The 19,458-nt window shown below is 35.7% G+C and overlaps 1 protein-coding gene, 1 long non-coding RNA gene and 1 other non-coding gene across 3 annotated transcripts in view; all 3 read right to left on the reverse strand.

The window, feature by feature from the left end:
- The window catches only part of LOC133518607 (galanin receptor type 3), a 135,818-nt gene that overhangs the window by 61,634 nt on the left and 54,726 nt on the right, over positions 1-19,458 (reverse strand). The gene's annotated exons all lie outside the window — the stretch shown is intronic.
- Positions 5,159-5,230, reverse strand: Trnah-gug (transfer RNA histidin (anticodon GUG)). The gene has a single exon. It is a non-coding gene; the product is annotated as a tRNA-His (tRNA).
- LOC133518660 (uncharacterized) lies at positions 11,500-16,300 on the reverse strand. The gene is made up of 2 exons (XR_009799507.1): positions 12,425-16,300; positions 11,500-12,027 (listed from the first exon to the last, which is right to left on the reverse strand). It is a non-coding gene; the product is annotated as an uncharacterized LOC133518660 (long non-coding RNA).

The following is a 19,458-nucleotide window of genomic DNA, read 5'->3' on the forward strand; positions in this document are numbered from 1 at the left end:
ATAGAAGGATCCTACATCCGGTAATTATAGCATCGGCCAATGTGAAAACGCTCTTACAAAAAAACGGAGGAAAAAGCCTTGGAATGCGTACAAAGAAGGTACATGTACAAAATCGGCAGCCCTTGAGTTTCAAGATCTTTATCCCTTTGTACGGTTCTAAATCTGTCATGGAAATTCTTTTGCATTTGATTTCAAACAGAAAATCTAAGTCTTTTTTTTTTAAACGTACTTATATTTCATTTAAGAGGAGGCGTAACGTCAGGATATTCAAAGGGGACAAAAGATATAACGGACGAGATGGCCATCGCGCAGGGTTTGTATTTTTTATTTAAATTACTCTGATAATAGAGTTCCGTTTATAATGTTGTTGATGTGATCCCTCGGCTCTATCACTAGCTATTTTATACTAAAATTATACTGATATGGTATGCCGGGAAAGTTGTACATCTGAAAATAAATGAAGATTAGACAGGTTTTTGTGTTTTTTTTTGTATCGAGTCAACTTTAACGTCTATTCTTGCAAATATAGTCAAGCTTTTATGTAATTTTGTTCTTGGCATTTGCTTTTGATTTATACGTGTAAAAATTTAATGTAAAAACTGTAATTTTGCGTTACCACCCTTTTAAGAACGAGGAGAACCTTCCACTCCGAGCATGTTTAATGCACCGTGCCAGAACTGCCAGAAATGTAATATTATTATGGCGTTATTAACAAACGTCCGTTGAAATTTGTTTGTTCTCGTGTTGCGAGACAAATTGACGCTTGTAATGTGTTGGTTGGAAAATACAGAGACAATATTGAACTAGGGGGTTACCGCGGTTCCTTATTTACACACACACACACCTACCCACTTTCAGAAGATAAAACGAGCCGTATGCTGAACTTTTTGATACCCATTTAATTTGTCCAAAATAAAATGTACGAATAATTAATAGTCTCAGGCCTTATATATTATGCCATATTGACGAAAACAGCTCAAAACTTGCATCACATTACTTATTTTATTTATTTATTATAGGGACACTCATACACAAATTGACTAAGTTCCACGTTAAGCTCAAGAAGACTTGTGTTGTGGGCGCTCAGACAACGATATATATAATATACAAATACTTTAATTCATAGAAAATATCCATGACTCTGGAACAGATATCTGTGCTCATCACACAAATACATGCCCTTACCGGGATTCGAACCCAAGACCATCGACTTCACAGGCAGGGTCACTACCCACTAGGCCAGACCGGTCGGGCTTTGCCAGTTTTATGGAGAAAATACAGCTTTCTGAACAGTTTTTGAAGAATACAGAGAGTTTTTACAAGTTGGCGCGTGGTGATAACAAAATAACTTTGCGTAGGTTAAGAGATTGTAAAACCTTTCGCAAAGCCCCCGGTATACTTACATACTACAATACGCTTATTCGTTATGTTGCTTATTCGTTGTGTGTTGTTAGGTGTAAGTATAATACCTACATTACTGCCTTTAGGCTGTCCGAATCTTATTCAGACATATATAGGAAGAACATTAATTATGTAATTTTTTCATTGTTTATGTCACTTTCCGGTAAATATGTCACTACTTACTCATAAATTTCTACATTTAAACTTTATTATCAATACTTATGTACCTATAGGACGGGACGATTCACGAAAATTGGCGAGGATTTCATATAAAATAAATTTGACGGAATTGTGCACAAAACGTGCGCCGCCGGCTCTCGTGAGGCTACCTATACCTTCAAACTTAACTACCTAGTATCTATTTTTTTTTTTGTTTTAAAGACTGCGATTTATATACAATAAGGAAACTCCAGGTCTTAATTAAAGAAATATTTTGAAAAATTGTTGGTAAACGACTGTTTGTTTCTTAAATAAATAAATAAATAAACATGATACAATATGTTACCCCTTCACGCTTAAACCGCTGAACCGATTTAGATGAAGTTTGGTATCGAATTAGTTTAAAGCCCGAGGAAGGACATAGAACTGTTCCTTTCAATCACCATTTTCATCCTATACAGGCGATTGTTATTACAGACGCGTGCAGAAGCTAGTATTCATGTAATTAGCCAAGTAGAAGAGGCTATGAAAAATTACAATTTTGACAACTGATGTAGAAACGCACAGACGGACATGACAGAACTATAAGGTGACGTTTTTTTCATTTTGAATACAGAACTCTAAAAAGGATCGTGTACAGATTTTTATCCAATGCCTCTTTGTACAAAACTAACACGAAGCACCGTTATTTGTTTAAGTATCACAAATATTCGAAACGGTACCGTTCGCAGTAAAGGGAAATGTACAAAGTTATTCCGCGAAACAAGTCGCTTGAAATATCAGGTTTTTGGGGAAAATATCGGGTTTTTGCGGAAAAGTCAATCGGGCAAGAGTGGAATTCGTTCATGGGTTCTTGTTGTGCTGTTGTAACTTTTTGACATTTCGTTTACGAAAAACCTGGTTCACAATGGGATTGTATTTGTGTCGGGGATGAATGCAGTGCTGTAACATTTCAGGGCTTTTATTTCAAAGATTAAATACATTATTTCAAGGAATTTAAAATTGATTTAAGATTGATATGGTTTTATTTTAGCTCGCATTTATTATTAGTGTGCGTAAGATGTCTGATCAAAAGATCACACGAATCAAAGCCATATAGAAACATGATGGTATCATTTATTAATGTATATATTAACCGTGGAGACTATACGTCTCTGTAATACTTGACTTTGGATACATACTAGTTATGTATTCTGTAGCATTAGTTCATGAGACTGCTAGCTTAACAGTCTAAACGCGATTGATTTATTCAGTATAAATTTCATTTTGCACTTGGAGAGACTTTACACTCTTACAATCTTATTAGTATTAGTACCCTGTCATTGAGGACTTTTTACATCCCCAGATTTAATGTATATTTAACCATAGAGCCTATACATCTCTACAATCTCTCAATACATCTCTGTTGTATTGTAGTAATTATTTATTTTAAGATTATTATAATGTAATGTTTACCCAGGTATTGGCTGTTGTATTTATAAAATGTTTTTATCTATTTTTCATGACACTATATGATGACAGTACACTGTCAATATATTTATGAGAATATTCTGTATGTACATAAAAACATTGCCAGTTTTAAGAAAAACTGTGAAATACATAATATTAATACTAGAAATAAGCATAAGCTCGCAGTGCCCTTCACTAGGCTCCATAAAATTAAGAAATCATTCATGGGTAATTGTGTAAGATTTTACAATAAACTTCCTAATATTATAACTGAATTGTCTGTTAGTAAATTTAAAAATTATGTAAAACGTAAGCTTATCTCTAAAGCCTATTATAGCACACAAGACTACATGAATGATGAAACACCGTGGGATTAAGTGTGATTGTAAAGAATGAATTATTTATTGTTATGTTATTAATGATGAAATTGATAATTCAATGTATATATATACCGTATTTTTTGACATTTAGATTTTATTCTAGAAAGGTTCTAGACTAGTATTTTTATACAATTTTGATGTATGACGATCTTTTTATGAAATTCTTATTATTAAGTTTACCATATCTATAATAGTTCAATGTTTTTTTTTAGAACAATAATAACTGCATCAATAAATTGCTCTGATATTTAGATTAAGATGATATTTGTAAAATTTGACGATTTAAAAGTGCTTGTTGCTAGGCCTATTTGAATAAAGAATATTTTGATTTTGATTTTGATTTTTGATGTTACTATAAATTTAGTATTGCCTTGTAAAAGAGCCCTTGAGGCTTACTTGCAGAAAAAAAACTTGAAATTTGAATTTTGATAAAAAGCAGTATTAACGTGCATCGACTTCACTGGAGCTACAGACGCCCGTAGGTTTAACCGCTTGCCATCAGGAAAACAACATTCTATTTTGCCACCGAGATGGCTAAGCATAAAGCAATTAAGAGAGTTATTTCCAATTCACTTTTGAGTCAGAATATAATATTATATATGAATATAATGATTTGATGTCATTACAAACGTCATATTGTAATAATGACATTCCTACACGTTGCCATTGCATGAAGAGTTAGCTTAGTCCGAGTGTCAGCTGACAATTACAACTTCAACTCTTCTCAACATTCAATAATAAAGTTTTTGTGGAAAAGTCGGATTAACTCGACATCGGCACTGAACAAAGAACGAGCAGTCCTCGCACAAAGTGACCGCAGCTGCGCCCTTAATGACTCCGCTGTCTGTTCACAGAGATTATTACAAAACTTGACTTATACATGTTCTTACCACAGGACATCCGCAGTTAGGTATAGGATTTTTAATGATATACGAGACAAACGGGTAGTATGTAATTAACGTCGCTCACGGACACCTGCAACACTAGAGGCATTTGAACAAGTCTGTTGCGGGCCATTAAGACGCGCTTTTCTTGAAGATTTGACACTTGGAGAGACTTTACACCTCCAAATATTATTAGTATTAGAACTCTGACATTGGGGATCTTTTACATCTCCAGATTTAATTTATTTTTAACCATAGATACTATACATCTCTTTTGTATTGTAGTAATTATTTATTTTAAGATTATTATAATGTAATGTTTACCCAGGTATTGGCTGTTGTATTTATAAATGTTGTTATGTATTTTTCATGTCACTATATGATGTTACTATAAATGTTGTATCGCCTTGTAAAAGAGCTCTTAAGGCCTACTTGCAGAATAAATTTTTGAATTTTGAATTTGAATTTTGAATTTTGTTTCTGTCCGGAAATACTGCGGGCGATAGTTCTTTCCACAGTTCAGCTGTGCGAGGTAGGAGGTACTATATTTCAGTTACCCGAAAAAGGAGTCAAACTAGGAATGAAAAATAATAAGCAGTAAGTTCATATATACGTCCATTATGGTGTTCTAAAATTGTCTCAAAAGTAACAGAAAATCTCGCTTATGGGTAATGGAAGTCATTCCAGGTAATACATAAAAAAATGTGTTTTTATTAAATATGAACGTTTCTGTAGCTCATATAATGAAGTTGTTGCAAAGCAATCTACGTTTAGATATTTAGAACGTAATCAAGTACCTAACTTCTAAAATGAAATATTATCCGTCGGGATAAAAATGTATTTTACTTTCCTAAAAAAATAGCTCCGCCGCGACAGTGTGCACACTGCCGTGACCAGGATTCGAACCTGGGTTACTACGGCCACAACGTAGGGTCCTAACCACTAGACGATCACGGCTGTCGGAGCTGTGTCCGACACGGCGAAATTGTCGTGCACTTTCAAAAACTGGAACACTTTCACTGCCCGCTGCGCACGAGTGGCTCCTAAAGCTGTTATCAATTAAAGTGGTATAAAAAATGGTAACAGCAAAAAGCAAATCGCCTTTAATGTTGAATTAGCTACCAAAATTGCAAACAAACTTTTTGTTACAAAGTTTTAATCAAGATACACGCTTTATGAAAATCAAATCAATGAGTTGTCTTTTCGGTGAATATGCAATCTACATTTAGCCTTCGGTAAGTCGCACTCTACCGCCTTGGCATTGGCAATAGGGGCGTGTTCAGATATTTCTGAGCACCCCGGCAGCTCCCATATCTCATGGCGACTGAACTCTAAAATGCACTGCAATATTGGTATCATAGAAACAAAACAAAGAGATGGGATTATTCTAATTAACTATTTATATCATATTTGTTTCTAAATTTTATTGTTACTGACAACCATAAGTAACGATTTTTAACATTCTTTTAAGAAATCACTAGTCATATTTTAACTTTTTAACACAATTATGGATCCTTTAAATGTAGTTAATTCAATCTAAGTATCTTTTACATTCCACCAATTGATAACAATAATACATATTTAAAATTCAATGTAGATAAACTGAAGGTAATAATAAGAAAGCTATACTAAAAAAAATTTCTATTTAACTGTTTTGTTTGAGCTGCTATATCAAAGGAAATCGTTAATTCCAGTTCCCTTGAAACTGGTTATTTGTTTAAAACAAACGTAAATGAAAAATACCGTTTCAAACGAGACGGGCTTTTATTCGATATGGATTGTATTTTCTACAATATAAAATGTGCAGCTGAATAAAACAGACAAGAATGATGGAATACTTCGCTTTCGCTTCGCTTCACTTACTGACAACATATGGAAGTGATGTGTTGGTTGTATACTCAAGTAGGTACCTGAAATAGAAAATAAAGCATAGTGAGAACACGATCAAGTTATTAAACAGGCCGATTTTTATCATGTTGTTGTTTTTTTTTGTTAGTTTTGAATATAATTTTAGAGGTTGAATTTTAGAAGTACAGTCACGTCTGAAAACATCGACACGATCGAAGTGCCGAAAATATAGTATACACAACTTATGGCCCATATATTAGGGTAGTGTATACATATTTTTGGCACTTTGTCCGTATCGATATTTTCAGACGTGACCGTACCATTATTATTAGTGAAGTTTGAACAATATATGTTTTTAATTTCAAGATATTTTCTCCAACACGATCCAAGATATTTTTTCAGAATCTATGTATGTAATCTATGTATGGCACTGTATATTTCAGTAAATACTAACGCACGCAATTAACAATACACGATAAACATGGCTTTGGTGATCCCACAGGAGAACACCAAATTTTCCAGCCGTCGCATTTCGACGTGACGCTCGTCTGCCTCCTCTGACAAACGGCTGAAAAGACCCGTTCATTTTTTTTAAATCAAACCGAATGTTGCGTTAATGTATTTTTTTTATAGCATAATTGATTTTAACAAAAAGCTTCGCTTTGATCAGAGATGTGCGGGGATGCGTTGCGAGGGATGTGTTTGTCAAGAACCAATAGAATCACTTCATTTGTTTTCCTCGCTCAGCGTGCAGTTAACGTACGGTGAAAAAAAGAAAGGTATTATTTAAGACTGGAACTCGTAAACATCCTCAATATTATATTACGTTCTAAAAGTTCTCTCAAAAGTCACAGATAATCTCGTGTCTGAGCCTGAAGTTGTTGAAAGTAAATTAATCATAAAAAAATTGTAGTGTATTCAAGTCTTTCATGACTACAAATAAACTTTTTAGCTCGCTATCTCCCATTTCGAGTGACTGGGTCACGGGTTTCTTTTAAAGTACTTAAAAATATTCTTTATTAACATTTGGTATAAGCTTTATTCAACCTAATTGTACATTGCCTATATTGAAACATTTATATTCGTGACTGCAACGACAATAGGGAGCGATGTTTCCGTCTTGAGTCAAAACTCATTTACTATCTAGGTAGACAATATTTTACATATATATTCTTGTTGTGTGTATCATTATAAAAATTAGATGATTAGAATTAGATTTGATAAAATTTGTTACAACAAATGATTGTCTAGGTAGAGCCCCATAAACTCTATCATTACCACGATAAATTGTTTTTTTTTTTTTTTTTTTTTTTTTCATATTTGCATGTTTTGTAATTTGCACAGTTGAGTGTTGCTTTTAGAGATCCGCGTCCATGTATACGTGTTTTGTCTACATCCCTCGTTTCGCCAAATTATTTGGTGACAGATTTGAAATAGGAATGTTTTCGGTGTGTGTTTGTAATTGTTTCTGATTGGACTGATTTGTGTGTTCACGGCCTGTTGATTCTACCGAAAACAAATAAAAATAATGGAGAATAAAAGGCAGAAAGAATAATGTTATCGTGTTGACTTTTGTTATTGATTGATTGATTAATACGAGTATTATTGATTTGAATGGTTTATATTGGTTACTTAATGGTTTGTAACGCAGTGTAGCTAATGTACCACATATATTTATAACTACTTTTTTTAAAATTTCGCAACCAGAATTATTAGCACAGTTAAGCATCAGAGGCATGAACTACCTTCCTTGCTTGGCTATTTGTGCGCATGAAAGGGAATTAAATTAGAGACAAATATTTTTTAAAGTACGCGCTTCTCCGATAACACTATAGACGCATTATACAAGCGGTGGTGGCCTAGTGGATATGACGTCCGATTTTCAATCCGGAGGTCGCGGGTTCAAATCCTGGCTCGTACCAATGAGTTTTTCGGAACTTATGTACATACGAAATATCATTCGATATTCACCACTAGCTTTTCGGTGAAGGAAAACATCGTAAGGAAACCTGCGTACATCCGTGAAGAAATTCAAAGGTGTATGTGAAGTCCCCAACCCGCATTGGGCCAGCATTTTTTTTTTTATGGAGGATAGGCATTTGACCACGATCACACCTTATGGTAAGTGATGATGCGGTCTACGGTGGAGCACGCTTACCTATGCGATACCTATTTACTCTAGCCTTGAAGAGATTCAGATTGTACTCGTACTATAGCCCAAACCCTCGCGCGCTTGAGAGAAGGCCTGTGCCCAGCAGTGGCACGTATATAGGCTGAATAATATTATATAGACGCATTTATGTATGTATTTTTTTTTTTTTTAGTGGCAGCATGGTTCCATTTTTATCATTGTCATTATGCCCGTCACTTTCACGCTTACATACTTGTTAGAACGTGACAGGCATGGTGACAAATGATAAAGAGCGGACCGTCTTAGCCATAAAGATTACTTTAGATGAAAGTGTAGATGGTCGTGCAGTTTTAATAAAATGATTCAACTCTGTGTTTTCTTTCTCGCTACAACTTTCGTTAACTAAAATTGTAAAATTTAAATCTTTATCTAGCATTATGCAACCAACCAGTGCCGGATTAAGACATTTTGGTGCCCTAAGCATTTCTAGACCATGGTGCCCCCTCATCAAGAATAATCAAGATTACATTGAATTTTCTTTGTAAATTGAGTGACGTTTATTGCCGCATTACTTCTAAGAATAGAATTTTCAATCCGTCACATCATTTTATCACGGAAATTGACAGAACTGCAGTAGTAATGTTCCAAGAGTAGGTAAGGTCAAGTGTAAGCAAATTCGAAGACCGTGCTTCGCATAAGTCCGGAGGCCAAGCCAACCATGGTCCAAGTGTAAGCGAAGACGTAAGACATAGGCAGTATTCCTGCGAAGCTCATTCATGTGAGGGCAAAGGCCGAGCTTCAGTAGGGGCTTAGCCATTGGCCATTGGTTTTTGTCAGAACAAGTACCAATGGCCACAAATGTCTTAAATAGCAAATTATTGTTGACGAAAACGGGACTTAATAGGGTAAGTTTTAAAATTACCTCTGACCCGACGTTTCAAGGACGGCGTTGTCCCCATGGTCTCGGAGAAGACTGTAAAGTTGACATCATTATTTTGACGTTGGAGGTAATTTTAGAACTTAATCAAACGCGAATACGTCCCGTTTTTTTAAATAATAACGTGTCACAATTAGGCCAATACAATTAGATGTGTTCGACCTAAAAATACGTGTAATCCGAGTTTACTCCATTCCAGGAGGTGTGCATAAATGTTTCCTCTTTTTCAGTTTTTTTGCTTGTAAATCGAAAACGGTACGGCCGACCGAAAATTTGTTCTAATTACGAGTACCGTAAAACCACCCAACTATAGTCCAATACTGCAACTATGGTCCACAATTTCAAAAGGACATTAAGTATCTATACCAATGTTCCTTGTGGTTTACTCCTAGTTTTACCTTCCATTTATAAACATACTTTGCCTTAGAACTACAAAAATATAGTAAAATACACACATGAACTAGAAAAATTGAGTTTATTTGTGGACCATAGTTGGGAGCTTTGGACTATAGTTGGGTGGTTTTACGGTATTATTAAAATTGATATCTGAGGATCCGAAATGTAATTTAACTATGTCCTTGCAATAAAATATATTGATTGATTTAAGGTACCTTAATATGTATTCGTAGTACCTAAGTTGTAAAAAGCGGTCGACATTTTTTATTTTTGGTAAAATCATGTTAATAATCCGAAAACGCTTTCTTACCAATGTCTGATCCACCAAGTGCTATTGTAATTGATAGTGGGTTCCTTCTACATCGAGTGGTTTGGCAATCCAAAGGAAAAAATTATCTCCTAAGGATCCCAAAATGTATGCACACCTCCTGGGATAGAGCAAACTGGGATTACACGCATTTAGGACCAAATAAATGTATTAAAACAATTTCCAGCTTGCTGGGAATTAATTCCTCAAAACGCTATTTTTGGATCTAATTTGATTGACCTAAATCGTGAAGGTTTAAATCAATGTTTTAAAGTCAAAGTCTAAGGCTGAATGTGAGGAGCGTTCGATCAGCGTTTACGGATGAGGCCAAAGGTCGAGCTGGAAGAAAGCAAGGCTTGAATTTGACCAATGGCGAGGTATGAATAGCTGGACGTCCGGAGCGTTCGATAGCGGCGAGTTTACAACTAATGGCGAGGTGTGAGCAAGGCAGCCCAACTGCGAAAGAGGACAGCATGGATTTGGATCCATGGCCAAGCGAAAGTGGGGCAGTTTGCATAAAGTAGAAGGCCTGGCGTCGCATAAGACCTAACGCCGAACTGCAAAAGAGTGGCTTGAAATCGAACCTATGTAATCACGGTCCTCCTACTGCTCGGCCTTTGCCTTAACTCGAAAGCGCAACTTGATAAGATGCTTTTGTTTTTCGGCCTGCGCAGGGCCCTTTATTACACTTTGACAATTAGGTCGCAGGATCGCGGCTCTGCAGCAACTCGGCCTGGCCGACACATCTGGGGCCTTATTCGAGATGCACAACTGTCAAATTTCGCGTCCACATCAAATCAACACTTGATTCTATCGCATGTTGATTGTATCAAGTGTTGATTCTATCAACTGTGGATATTATCATTTGGAACAATCAAAACTCATTCATAGAAAAAATAATCAAACAAAAATCAACTTTGTTTATTACTATTATATAGTTTGAAATGGCTCTGAAATCGAAGTGGTTCGGTTTGATTTGATTGTCACCCGACTGTGGATTGCTAATGTCAAATTTTGACAAGTGTTGATTTTATTGCTAGACTTTATTGTCCATGGGCTTGGGCACCATCTTGGATTTTTTGACGTACGACAGGGAATACCCTTCCTTTCCTACAATATATGGCATAGAGTAAAGCGTCTTTTTTTTTAAACATAAGTTTACAGGAATCAGCGACATCTTGTATTCGATAGGATAAGTAATGCGCTATGAACAATGCGGCGGCGAGTAGTGAAACTGTACCTGACAACGTCAATCAATTAAAAAGTGACCACACAGTTGGTGGTCGATAAAGGCGATTATTAATTGAATTTTAACGACAATAAAGAACTATTGACATGCGATCTTTTAGTTGAACCCACACCTACACGTCGAATAATGCTCGCTCCACATATTCTCCTATAAACGCTCAAAACTGTAAAAAAAATTGATACAATTTACTCCGCACCCAGTCTCAAGTTGCTTCTAAACCACATTCACGAACCAAGTTGTAACCTAACACATCTGTAAATATAAGGCATATGATTTAGAGATAAAGTCCGTTTTTTTTAAATTACGAGATGGTTCATGAATAACCTTTATTACTATAAAAATAATACTACATTTGTCAAAAAAAAAATCTGTATTGCGCTATTACATAATTAACATAATGCATAAAATTGATATAAAGATAGGTACCATAGTAGCTCGCTCACTTGGTCTATCAACAACTATTTAAATGCTCTTTGTACTCGTATACGCGACCCCATTGTATGTACAGTCGCCATCAGATATATCGGAACGCATGTATGAGATCTCAAATTATTAAGATAAGACCTACTGTACTGTCTATATTACTTACCAAGACCTAAGTACCTATTATTTATATGTACCTACACAAAGAGAATTCCTATGTTAAATAAAGGAGATTAAATACATATTTTGTTATTCAACTACAAATAAAATAAAATTTATCTTTTTCAGTTAACACATTTTTTTACCGATTTCTTTAATAAAATAAAACATTAAAGTATTATGTGACTATATTTCATTGTCTTCGGTGTAGATTATTTACTGATGTTCCAATTTCCTGTATCAGTTTGGTACCAGGAAATATAAAAACTACACCTCTTCAAAAACTTTGCTGGTAGTTCGACATCTGTAAGTTTAAATATAAAACATGATAAAAACACTTAAGTCAAAAACGTATACATAAAATATTTGCCCTATATTCTGGTCGCTCGGTAGGGTGCCCAGAAGGCTGGGTGCATTTCCGCGCTGGTTAACAATGCTGATCCTCTGGTCACCAGAAGCCTATATAAGGCGCTCTCATAGAGCCACGCTAGTGCCCTAGAGTTCAAATTCAACCCCAAGTGCCACAAATATGTAGTTAAGGGTTTAAATTCTGGATCAAGAACATGGAATACTATTCGCTAGTAAGGCCATAGGTATTAGAAAAAAATAATAGTAGGAGACGGCCGTGGTCATGGTAGGTGGTACAGGTGGGCCAGGCAAGCTCTGAAATTATGCACCTATTTTACTATAACTTTGTTCACCTGTGTATATTTACGGTTTCCTTGATAATCATTTTTAATATGTAGCCCGTGTAATCGGGCTGTATTATTGGTCTCATATTTTTTAACACAAAATCATAATTTTAATTCAATAATTAATGGTGTTTTACATATTAATTATTAATGTACCTATTTTGCAAAATTTTCTTGCATATAATAATATTGTTTACTTCAATTGACGTGTTTATTATTTTCGTTACTATGTCAACGTTAATACTTAAAAAATTATAACGTGAAGGTTGAGTCCGCAGTACAGTTACAGTTTACGTACATAGTGGCATTAGCACAGTCGGATTAGGACCAAACTCGAAATGTCTGAACAGTCATGAAATTTGGTATGTATATACGCCCCTTAAAGGCCCCTTTTTCATGCCCACACCATTTGACATTTGGGGACCTCGAGGAACCGCAGCCATCTTGGAAAATGTGGACCATCCAGGAGAAATTCTCGTTTTACTCTAAATCTACGTTCTTTATTCAATAATCGTGTAAGGCAACATTCAAGCTTATAAAATTCTACATAAAATAGTTTTAGACATCTTTGCGAAAAAAAAATGAACTTGCTTTAAAAAATACTTGCTAAACCCAGATTTAGCCCTTATACCATTTCATGGGATATTCTCTTAATAGGAAACTTGGAAGAATAAAAATTCCACTTTTAACTATACATTTGTACATAATCTACCCCAATATCAATATTTTACTTGACTGCAACTTAACCAGAAAGTAGGGTTATGGGTATAAGTACTGAGGATTCAGGACACCCTGTAGCTTAGGATACTGGACGGATTTTTTAAATGACGTATTATTTAGCCCTAAACCTTTTTCTTCCGTTAATTTTAGTAACTTTGTATTGCATAGCACTTGTATACTAACTGTGGATCTACTGATGTCTGTTTTACTGTACTCCGCTCAATAGTTTAGGCGCTAGAAGAAAAAATATGATTTAATATTCGGAGTCCTCTCAAAGCGGTTGTATTGATTTTTCTTTAATAGAACAAGTAAAAGTAGGTTGTGAATGGCAAGAGGAATCTAACGATACGTCATTTAAAAAAATCCGTCCAGTATCCTAATACCTAGCTACTGGGTGTACTGAATCATCAGTACTTACACCCATAACCCTTCTTTCTGGTTTAGTCACAGTAGAGTAAAATGTTAATATTGGGGTAGACTACGTACAAATGTATAGTTAAAAATAGAATTCATATTCCTCCGAGTTTCCTTTTAAGAGAATGTCCCCTGGAAGTGTATAAGCGTTAAACTTAGATTCAGCAAGTATTCTCTATAACAAGATGTATTGTTCCGCAAAGATATCGAGGACTTTTTTGTGTAGAATTTAATAAGTTTTAATGTTGACTGTTGTGTTGATGGTACACATTTTCCAAGATGGTTCGGATTCCTCGAGGTCCCCAAATGTTAAATGGTTTGGGCATGAAAAAGGGGCCTTTAATTTATATACATAATAAATTTCATGACTGTTACAGAGATTTCGAGGTTGGTCCTAATCCGATTATGCTACATTGTGCGTCCGCAGCAAATTCGGTTCTCCATACAAATGTAGTTACGCTCTCATTTTAAAATGACTTGCTAGATTGCTCTGAAACTTTGTACTTACAATAGGATATGGTATGTTTATGCCTATAATTAATTTAAAACATAAATGTGAAATGAGAGCCAATTAAGTTCAATATTAAGAATATGTGTCGTTGTTGACTCGCCGACAACGGAATTGAGAATTTGAGGTGCCATGTTCTGTGCTGTGTAGAAAATCCTGAAATTATAAAGGATTTGTCTTGGCTAGTTTTTACGTATAGGCTACGTATCACCGAAACGTCACAAACACCACGAAGGTTCGGCTTGTACGGGCCCTCGTTTTTCCTATATTCTTATACGCTGCGGAGACCTGGACTATCCGAAAGACAGAGGAGAAGACGATAGACGCTCTAGAAACAGGAAAATGCTGGGGATATCCTGGACCGAGTTTCGGACTAATGTCTCCATCCTTAAAGAACTTCGTATCAAGCAGCGCCTTCGGACTCTCGTAAAGACCCGCATAACTCAGTTTTTTCGGTCACGTCTCGAGGAGGAACAACGACTCCATAGAGCGTCTAGTGGTGCAGGGTAGAGCAAACGGAAAAAGACCGCGCAAAAGGCCACCTATGCGATGGACTGACCAAATCAAATCTGCCATGAAGGGTCCCCTGAACGCATTTGCCAGAATGGCCCCCAACCGCGAAAAATGGCGAGAAATCGTACGGCAAGCAACATCTGCGCCTGATATCAGCAGTTGATCACGACGCTCTGCAAAGAGTACAACGACAAAGAAGAAGAAGACGTATCATATTTGTCTAAAATTTGGTTTGTTGGTACACATACAAGGGATAGTCTCTAGCTAGGTACGGGGTACCACACTCGTCAGCGCGACGGCGATATTTTTTACCTTTTACCTAAAAATCTCAAATTTGTGTACGGGCTCAGCTCCTGTTTCGTCTTAAGCCTGAATTTAACAGATTCTGACTCACAGGGGGCTTTGAGCATGCTGTTGCGTTCGTTTTTAAATTTTGAAAAAAAGAACTAGCCTAACAACACAATAAATGCTTGTTTTTCCGCATTCTTCACTATATCTCCCTGTCTCACTACTATCTGACCTTCTAACCCAGAGGGGAAAATATACCTTATTGGGGCTACTCCGTCTTCCTCATGATAATATATTTTACTTTACTGAAAAGCAATCGGTACATGATACAAGATGCACATTGTTAAGAGCCGGGGTTAGAACCCACGACCATTGGTTTTAAAATGAAGCTTTGTATATAATTTGTATTTTGATAATAAATCTGTTTTCTTGTTTACATTTTGTAGTATTGTATTGCTTTATGTTAATTGTCAAGATATTTCTTTCATCCTGGACAATTGTCACATGCGTCACATGTACGTTTTTATGATAGATCTACATCGACGCAACTGCATGTCATTGTCAAAGAGCATATAAAGACTACGTTTTAAGAGACGGGACTTCCATACTAGCGAGTGGAATCAGTTTGTTTCGCAAATCATTACCAAAATGTACGACAAAGAACTGTCAAAGAACCTTAGTACCAACATAAGCGATTTAAATAGTGTAGTACGCTACACGCTTACGATTCTTATCGATATCGATAAAATGGGGAGGGTTGAAACATAGGCTCCCGTCTACAAATTTTGTACTCGAAATCAGGTTAGCATCGAGTCCACATTTAAGTTGTATGTTATATAGTGGATAGTTCTTAATTGGACTACTATCTGGTCGGGCTTAATGTGGACCCGAATTATTTTAATACAGTTTTTTAAGTCGTGTTTTTTTATTTTATTAAATGCTTGATTTTCATAATGATGTGCACATACATGTTTGAATAAATGTAACTTTTCTATGGGAAGATGTATCAGGTCTTCGTTCCCAACAAATTTGGCCCACTGCCTGCATCTGAAAACATACAGCCTTGGAAAAACATGACTTTATCTACAGTTTATATTCCTAATGTTTGCTAATGAGATGATCAACTGATTATTTCGCGCTAATATACATCTATAAATCATGTTTTTCGGCATCCAGTTATCAACAGCCCTTTATCAATGCTTTAACTTTTTATGTATTTATATGTATGTTAATCATGAGAACGGGTCTGGCCTTGTTGGCAGCGACCCTGCCTATGAAGCCGATGGTCCCAGGTTCAAATCCTGGAACGGGCATTTATTAGTGTGATGAGCATGAATATTTGTTCCTGAGACATGGGTATTTTCTATGTATTTATAAATACTTATAAATTAGGTCTATGTACATATACATTATTGCACAAACTGGCTTAGTACTAAAGTATGAATGGCATGTGTTGTGGGTATATATATATATATATATATATATATATATCGTTGTCTAAGTACCCACAACACATGCCATTCATACTTTAGTACTAAGTCAGTTTGTGTAATAATGTCCTATAATATTTCTTTATTAATGCATAAGTAATAGATAATTTATGCATTATTAATCTTCGACGAATTAATTATGGTCATATTGCATGCTAGTTCTAAGGAAATTTCACATATTTAATTTAATTATTTACACTGATATACAAATAAAACAACAGTTATCGATAGTTATAGTACATCCCTAGTTCACAACGAAAAAGAATGTAAAATATCTAATTTTCGATGTGTTTATATATGTATGATATGCAATACTTACCAGTCTTCATCCAAGGGAAATTTCGCCATAAAATCCCTTTTTTCGTGATTTTCTCGAGTGGCTCGCTTGCCACATATTTCACACTTAGTAAACCGTTTTCTCGCTGGCATTGTAACAAACTCGCTCTTTACTCTGATCACGGTTGACTATTTTCGATTTTTGCACTAAATAATAAAGAAATTACACGAAATACCCGAACAAAACAAACAAAGCAATTAGGCTGACAGTAGACTTGATGTAAACTGGACAGAATAAATAGCACTGACGTTTTCTTTTTCTTCGTTGGCAATGATTTGCGAAACAAATTCCATACAAAACTTTTTTCTTCCTAGTTGCGTCAGCCTGATCGGAATTTGGCAGCTAACTCCATCTTGCGTCCAGTAGAAGAATCAAAATCGTACAGGTAAAACTACTCTCTGCCTTAGGATCCCCTTTTAAATGTCATAAATCCAAACATGGCAGCCATACCCATCGACAAAAAAGTCTACCGTTGATCTAATTTCATTTGACAGTTAACTAATACGTATTCGACACGCTTATATTTGACAACTAGAATCCTGACTAGAGCTGGGACTGCGTACCAAAAGTACGTCTCTGTTACTCGTACCAAAAGTACGTCTAAAATACCAGTTTTACGAGTATGACCCCCAATAGGCAGTTTACGTATTTGCCGTGCTTAGGCGTCTTACAAATAAGGATTATTTATACAAATATCGACTTATTATTTCGGTAAGGGTCGGAAATATGGTGACGTTTTGAGTGAAGGCTATGAATCTATTGTCATATTTTTGTTATATATTATTACATTATTTTTAGATAAAACAGACACCCAGACGACCATCTGTTAACAAAATTTTATTTTACCTAAAGTAACGGTAAGAATGGAGGTACGAGGTGATAAAAGTTTCATATTTGTTTTATTTCAGAAATCAAAGTCCGTACTTTTAAATACTCGACAAGATAAAAGTAGTCTATTACAAATGACCTGTTCCAAAAACTATTCCGGTACAACACCCCGCCTCTAGTGTGGATATTGTTCACTGACAGGTGGTGATAATAGCAATTCGACAAGTCACAATATTTCTCACATCAAATGGAAATCAACACGAAACGTCACTTTTAGCATGTCGAATAAGGGCCCTGGTGTGCAAGGACCAAAATACGCTATTACAAAATCGGTAATCTACGTCGAGAAAATCGGTTGACCAGCCCGACGCTAAGATTTTTTGGCCATGAGCTTTGATGCCCTCCGCGTAAGGTTGGAGATGTGCTTACGTGTCCTCACTCTCTTACGACCCTTCGTTATTAGATGGGTACTTGCACACGTATCAAAAAGTTTCGTGTACATAAGTACTACACTACGACTGCAATGCTGATGCAGCCTGCGCGTTTTTTTTCCTATGATTTTGGTGCCCCCCTAGACGTGGTGCCCTAAGCAAGTGCTTATTTTGCTTAATGGTTAATCCGGCACTGCAACCAACAGAAGATACAATTCACATACTATAATTTACATACTGCAACGATAGACAATCTTCTTGGCTCATATCTTCCGAGAAATAGATGGTGCTGGTTTTATCTAGATGTGTATCGAAGTAGGTCAGCGATGGATGAGTCTAGATCTAGATCTAGACCTGATTACGTGCTGAGCTGTTTGAGCTTCGTTTCGCAAGTCTTTACACTCGACATTGATTCCTGGAGATTTATTAACTTTAAACATTTTAAAGATATTATAGAATATGTATAGGTATAGGGTGAATGGTATAATCAAAAGTCAGCTAACATTTAAAATGAAATTTTGAAACAAAACATTTGAAAAGGAAAAAACATTTATTCGATGTAAGTAGACAAAATTCAATTTTATTTTACAAAAGTAAGTCAAGTCCAAAGTGTACCCCTATTTATTCCTGGCCCTCTTGCAATGTGAATCCTAAATGTAGGTTTTTATGCATTTTCTCGCATTTTTTTTCAATTCAACGATGCCGTTTAGATGGCTGACAAAAAAGTAAAGAAAAATCTTTGGTTAAATCTGAAGACATTGTGAGGAAATCGGATAAATCCTAATGGAAACTAAAATAAGGTTCTATGTTAATTCATGACATTAAGTTACCGAGCGGACCCGAGGCTTTACTTTTAGGCAACTGCTGGCCCATATATATACAAAAAAATATATTAAAACAAAAAAAAACACACAAGTTCTAAGTGAACTGTGGCAAAATTCCTAGGAAAGTGATAACAAGTCACTAGTCAGCAATATTCCCGGCTCCCTCAACTCAAAACGGTAAAACGCAGAACTGCCAAAGTTAGTAGTAATTTTTTACGGCCTAATTCGAAGAATGAGATACGATAACGATAAGTTCTGGTTTAGATTAGTTGTCATTTAGATATCGTTTATATGTCGTATAATAGACAGAAACAGCTCGATTCGGGCAACCAATGTCACTTTGACGTTAGAAATATCGTAGATAGATCTTATTGGGATAACAGCGGAATCGAAATAAACGTTAATTTTGACATGTCGTTTAGTTATCGATCTTTCTAAGATCTTAAACGTGTCTTAATCAGTCTTCGAATCGGGCCGTAAATATCCCAATAAATGTGACATGATCATAATAAGTCAAGGACTAGGTGATTACGATCTCATTACTTGTCGTTGTAAAACCTGCCGCCGCCGCTATCCATCATCACGGCCATTATCTGTGGTCTTAGGGGCAGACATACACTGGTAAGATGATTATTTTATGGCTAGTTTAGTTTTAATTTTATACCCTGTGATTAAGGCATTTAATACCTA

This window comes from Cydia pomonella, chromosome 6, assembly GCF_033807575.1.
Source record: "Cydia pomonella isolate Wapato2018A chromosome 6, ilCydPomo1, whole genome shotgun sequence".
NCBI lineage: Eukaryota > Metazoa > Arthropoda > Insecta > Lepidoptera > Tortricidae > Cydia > Cydia pomonella.